This window comes from Colobus angolensis, unplaced genomic scaffold (genome assembly GCF_000951035.1).
Source record: "Colobus angolensis palliatus isolate OR3802 unplaced genomic scaffold, Cang.pa_1.0 Scaffold54, whole genome shotgun sequence".
In the NCBI taxonomy this organism is placed as follows: Eukaryota; Metazoa; Chordata; class Mammalia; order Primates; family Cercopithecidae; genus Colobus; species Colobus angolensis.
The window spans coordinates 2,286,466-2,291,592 of record NW_012118932.1 but is presented as its reverse complement, the minus strand read 5'-3'; positions in this window follow the sequence as shown (position 1 = coordinate 2,291,592).

The window sequence follows — 5,127 nt, the reverse complement described above, 5'->3', positions numbered from 1 at the left end:
GGAGGAGTACAGCCAGCTTCCTCCTAGTCCACAGCTTTGCGTAACAGCCTGGAAAGGGAGGCCCAGGCTTCCCTGTCTTGGTGCACGTGTGTCTGCAGTGTCTGTGCCATCTCCCAGGGGCCTGGATGTCGATGGAAGGCCTGAGAGTGGAGAGAGCAGGGGTGCGAAGCATTTCCAGGGCTGTGGCTGAGGCCCACCCTGGCCTCAGCATCTGTGGAGATGTGTAGACAGGGAGAGTGAATGGGGCCAACCTCGGGAGATGCTGGGTCCCAGAAGCGCCATGTGCTGCTCCTTTGGTGAGACTTAATTACTCTATAAAATGTGAGGCTACTCCCACTTATCAAATTATAGATGAGTTTAATTACAGCGCACTGAGGAACCACACTGGGCTCCTTCAGAAATAGCGGCAGGCTGGCTGCTCTTCTCAGCTTCAGCTGTAGCCACCCCAGTTTCAGGAGGAAGTGCCCCTGGTTCCTGGGGCCTGGGAGTGCCACTCAGCTCTGCTGCCAGACAACAAGAGTGGGTGTGGTGGGCTGCACCGGGCACGCTTCTGTACCGGCCACCACCCTCCGGCCACTCTCAGCCCGTGAGTGCTCTGCGGGGCCATCTGGCCACGTGTTCTGTGACTGGGTCATTTGCTCTGCTGCAACCTCTTTTTCTCCTACCTACATTGTGTTCTGGACAAAGGTTTTGGGTCATAATGTCCGACCAGAGGTGGACAAAGTGGCGTGGGACCTGCCGTAAGAAACAGAGAGGGAGCGTGGCGCAGGGTGAGAAGCCTGTGCTTTATGGAGGCTCGGGGCACCTTCAGGAAGTAGGGGCAAGAACAGCAGGCCACTAGGGAGTGGGGAGAGCTCGGTGACATCACGAGGGGCATCAGACTCTTCCCTGCAGGCTGGCGGGACTGACAGGCTCTCGTTCCAATGGAAGTACAGTGGGATTCCCGGGGCTGTGACGGGCAGGGCGGAGGAGCTGCCGTTGGTCCCAATGCCGTATTAGTGTCACATTCTGAGGTGCGGCCCAGTGCTGGACAGCAGCTGCTACCTCTCCCTCTGCCCGTTTATTACTTGAATCTCTTCTTTGTGCCAGGCCCTGTCTAGGCACGGGCGTCCAACAGCAGGCAGCCGACTGCCCTCCCAGAGCTCACAGTCTAGCCCAGGGGAACCCAGGGGAACCGTGGCCATGACTTGGGCCAGGAAGTGAGAGGCTGGATTCTGTCACATGTAAATACAAATAGTCATTTTCAATCTACACACAGTCTGTCTTCTTCCCCGCATAGCCTAGGAGCCCCTCGTGGACAGCTGATGTGAGAGGCGTGCGTGGGCAGGGTTCTCTGCTTACTTAGGGAGTCCCATGACTTCGTCAAAGGAATAATAAACTATGAGGGCCCCTGGAAACCCAGACGCCAACAACCTGAGGCTGCCAAGCAAACAATGCTGGGACTGCTTGAAGAATAACCAGGCGGGGGGCTCTGGATATGTGGGACTGGGCACGTGGTGTGGAGGCTGAGGGCAGAACCAGACAAGAGGCTCAGGATGCACCCAGATGTGGAAAAATGCACACCACTGCCGGCATCACGACAAATTGGAGTTTTCAGCCTTAGGGCTTATTTTCTGTGCGGTTAGGTGTGCAACCAAAGAAAACAGCAGAGCATTAAAAAGAGATAGATAGGCTCTTGGTTTTCTGCAGCAGAGAAAGATGGGGCACATCTGGAGGGTCTGTTCTTCTCCCCTCACCCCCTGAGGCCCTCCAATTCCCTCCCTTTCCCGGTCTCCCGGGGCCTTGCAGCTGGCAAACGCCTCCTGCTGCTGTGTGCTTAGTGACAGTGGGGCTCTGGTCACTGAGGGTTAGTGACAGAGCTGTGTGTCTGGCTTTAGTGCCTGCTGGTCCTCTCCTTGCCTGTGTGGATTGTACCTAGGTGGTCCCCGGGAAAGAGACCCCACAGGTGATGCCCTGTTAGAGAAGAAAGGGGCCTCAGAGACCCTGCAGCCAGAGGGATGGGACAGAAACAGGCCTTGCTGGCAACTGTGTTCTGGGTGAGGTCAGGTAGAAAGAGCAGAAGTTTTGGAGCCAGGTGCACCTAGCTTTGATCCTGCTCTGCAACTTCCTGGTTGCATAATGCTGCCAAGTTATCTACTTTCTCTGAACCTTAGTTTCTTTTCTGGGGGCGGGGTGGGGAGGGTCACTAACACTAACACTCGGGCTGCAGCCGGCAAGCATTGCAAGCCTCGATTTCTTTATGTCTATGATGGGATAACCATCTGTACCTTGCAGAGTTGTTGTGCAGACAGGTGACTGGGTAAGTTCTCCAGCACAACGCCTGGCACAGTGGGGGGACACAGTAGGTGCCCCAGCTGGTGCAGTCACAGCCTAAAAAATCCTTTCCCGTCCCCACCCCAGCCTTTCTGAGAAATGCAGACACTATAGCCCAAGGGTGTTCTAGAGGCGCAGACAGAAATGGGGACACATTCAAGGTGGAACCACAGCAGCCAGAGCCCACTTTCCGGCTCATCCTAGAGGCTAGGGCAGAGGAGGCCAGTGCCTTCTGCAGGCCCCCTTCCTGACTGCTAAAGGCAGAACAGACTCCACAGCCCTGCAACACCGCCTCACGGGAAGTCCCTGAAGATTTCCTGAGTGGATTAAGAAATTATTAGCCAGAAGGCCTTAAGCCTAAAAGCCTAGACAAGACTCTGTCCCAGACAAAGAAGGGGTTTTCTGTTTTTCTTTTTTCTGGAGTACAAACCCTCAAAATCATCTGGGGGATCAGCCCATTCATTCGTTCAGCTTAGGAGAGGGGAATGGACCAGTTCTTCCTGCCCTGGCTGTCTGTGTTCGGACTATTTATTTATTTATTTATTTGAGACGGAGTCTCGCTCTTGTTGCCCAGGCTGGAGTGCAATGGTGCAATCTCGGCTCACTGCAACCTCCGCCTCCTGGGTTCAAGCAATTCTCTGCCCCAGCCTCCCAAGTAGCTGGGATTACAGGTGCCCGACTAATTTTTTGTGGTTTTAGTAGAGATGAAGTTTCACCATCTTGGTCAGGCTGGTCTTAAACTCCTGACCTTGTGAACCACCCACCTCAGCCTCCCAAAATGCCAGCATTACAGGTGTGAGCCACCGCGCCCGGCCTGGACTCTTTCTGTCAGCACTCGGTTTGTCCTACCCAGGCCCTGGCTTCCTGCGTTTCCTCTTTAAGCATTCAGGGTTAAGAGTGATCTATCATCAGGCTGCAGGATGTCTATGGTAAGATTTCATTGCCAGCCTCAAGGAGTTAGTTCCCAGTCCTGTGGGGCTGAGGGTGTGAGGGGGTGGAGCAGACAGGATGCACCAACCTGGAGAACTCACTGTCGCTCAGGACAGCCTGGGCTATAGTGGATGTATGAGCAAAGTTCATGGCAGCCCAGGAAGGCAGCAGGAAATTCTCACCGGGTAGGTTGCAGATGCTCCCTAAAGGCGGTTGTGTGTCAGCTGAGACTTGACAAGTGAAGAGGGTTCTGACAGATAGAAACAGGAGGTGGGGCACCCGACAGGACATTTCACAGCCAACAGAGCAGGATGAGAATGGCTTAGCATCTCAGGAGGACGGACTCTGAAAGGAAAGTGAATAATTTGGGGAGGTTTGAAGAACTCCAGCCCCTGGGAAGAAAGGGTTGGCAAAATATGACCCCGTCCCACGGGGCTGCTCAGACAGCCCTGACCCTGTCAGAACCAGATCACTCTAGGTTGGACTGCAAAAGTCATCCAGCCCCTTGGATCCTAAATGCACCGCACATGAATCTCCTGGGAAACTGGTTCAAAAACAGCCAGTAAGTCCTGAGTGGAGCCCAGGGACCTTATATCTAAGAAGTGACTCCAAGGCACAGCAAGGAAAAAGATGGTCAGAGAACAGGGGATGCTGCATCCCGAGTTAGTGACAGATCTGGGGCTAGGCCTGGACGAGGGAGAGCTGGAGCACCTGTGGCTGTGGTTTTGTCTGTCCCCTGGTGGCTACTAGTAGTGAAACTCCTACTAGGAGCAGATAGGGCCTGAGGGCTTGTTTCAGAAGTGCCAGTGTGGGGAAATGCAGGCAAGTTTTCCTCCGCTTCTCAGAGACCTTTTTGGGATAAAAGAAAGCCCAGGAGGGAGGGGAGGCAGGTGTGCCGGGAGCCTGGCAAAGGCCAGATGGCCTGCTCGAGTGTTCGCACTAACAGGATGAAGAAGGGCGGAGACCCCAGTGCAGATGAATCCTTCCAGTCAGGCACTTGGATTGTGGCACTGGCTGGTGGCCTGGCCTCCACACAATTTGTAGTTGTATGTCCTGCAGTGGGCATCTCCACCAGGCTGTGCCAAACCTGCCAGCTTGCTGTGCCCTCTGCCCCTCGGAGCTGCAGCTTTGCTCACTGTCCTCTCCTTGGCCAGGAGGGGGCAGTCAGCTGCCTCTCTAGCATCCCTCCTGCCTTTGGGGTTGAGGCTGGGACGCATCAGGGAGGTGGTTAAACAGGGCAGAGTTTTCTCAGACCCATGGCAAGAGGCCTAAGTTTCCGTTCCAGTTCCATGTTCTCAGTTGCAGACTGAGCCACTGGGGGTGGCTGAGGAGAAGCAACATGCCCCATTCCCTGCTTTCTAGTGCTCAGGTACTTGGCTTCCAGGTGCCTAGCTAGCCTAGACAAGCTGGGACTTGGGGGCAGGGATTGCTGCATGTTCCTGATACTCATTTTCCCCTTCTATAGGGATAGATCCACCCATGTTCAGCTGAGCACATGGCTGCCATAATAAAGACTACATTTCCCCAGATTCCCTTGCAGCTAGGGGATAGTCATGTGACTAGGTTCTGGCCAATGGGATGTAAGCAGAAATGGAAGCAGCTTCCAGGAACCTTCCTTAAGGGAAGCTTACATGCATCTCCTTTGGCTCCTTGGGCACTTCATCTTGCAGCCTGGAACTTGGAATGTTGCCATCTTGGGCCATAAAGTCAAGACATTTATGACATTGCAACAAGATAGTGTTTGGATCCCAGACACTGAGGAACCACATTCCACCTTTGACCCCTCATTCAGATTTTATGTGAGAAGAAAGAAACTTCTATCTTTTCTGCATTATTACGGTTTTGGAATTCTTCCCTTGTATGCAAACCAAATCCTAACTAAAC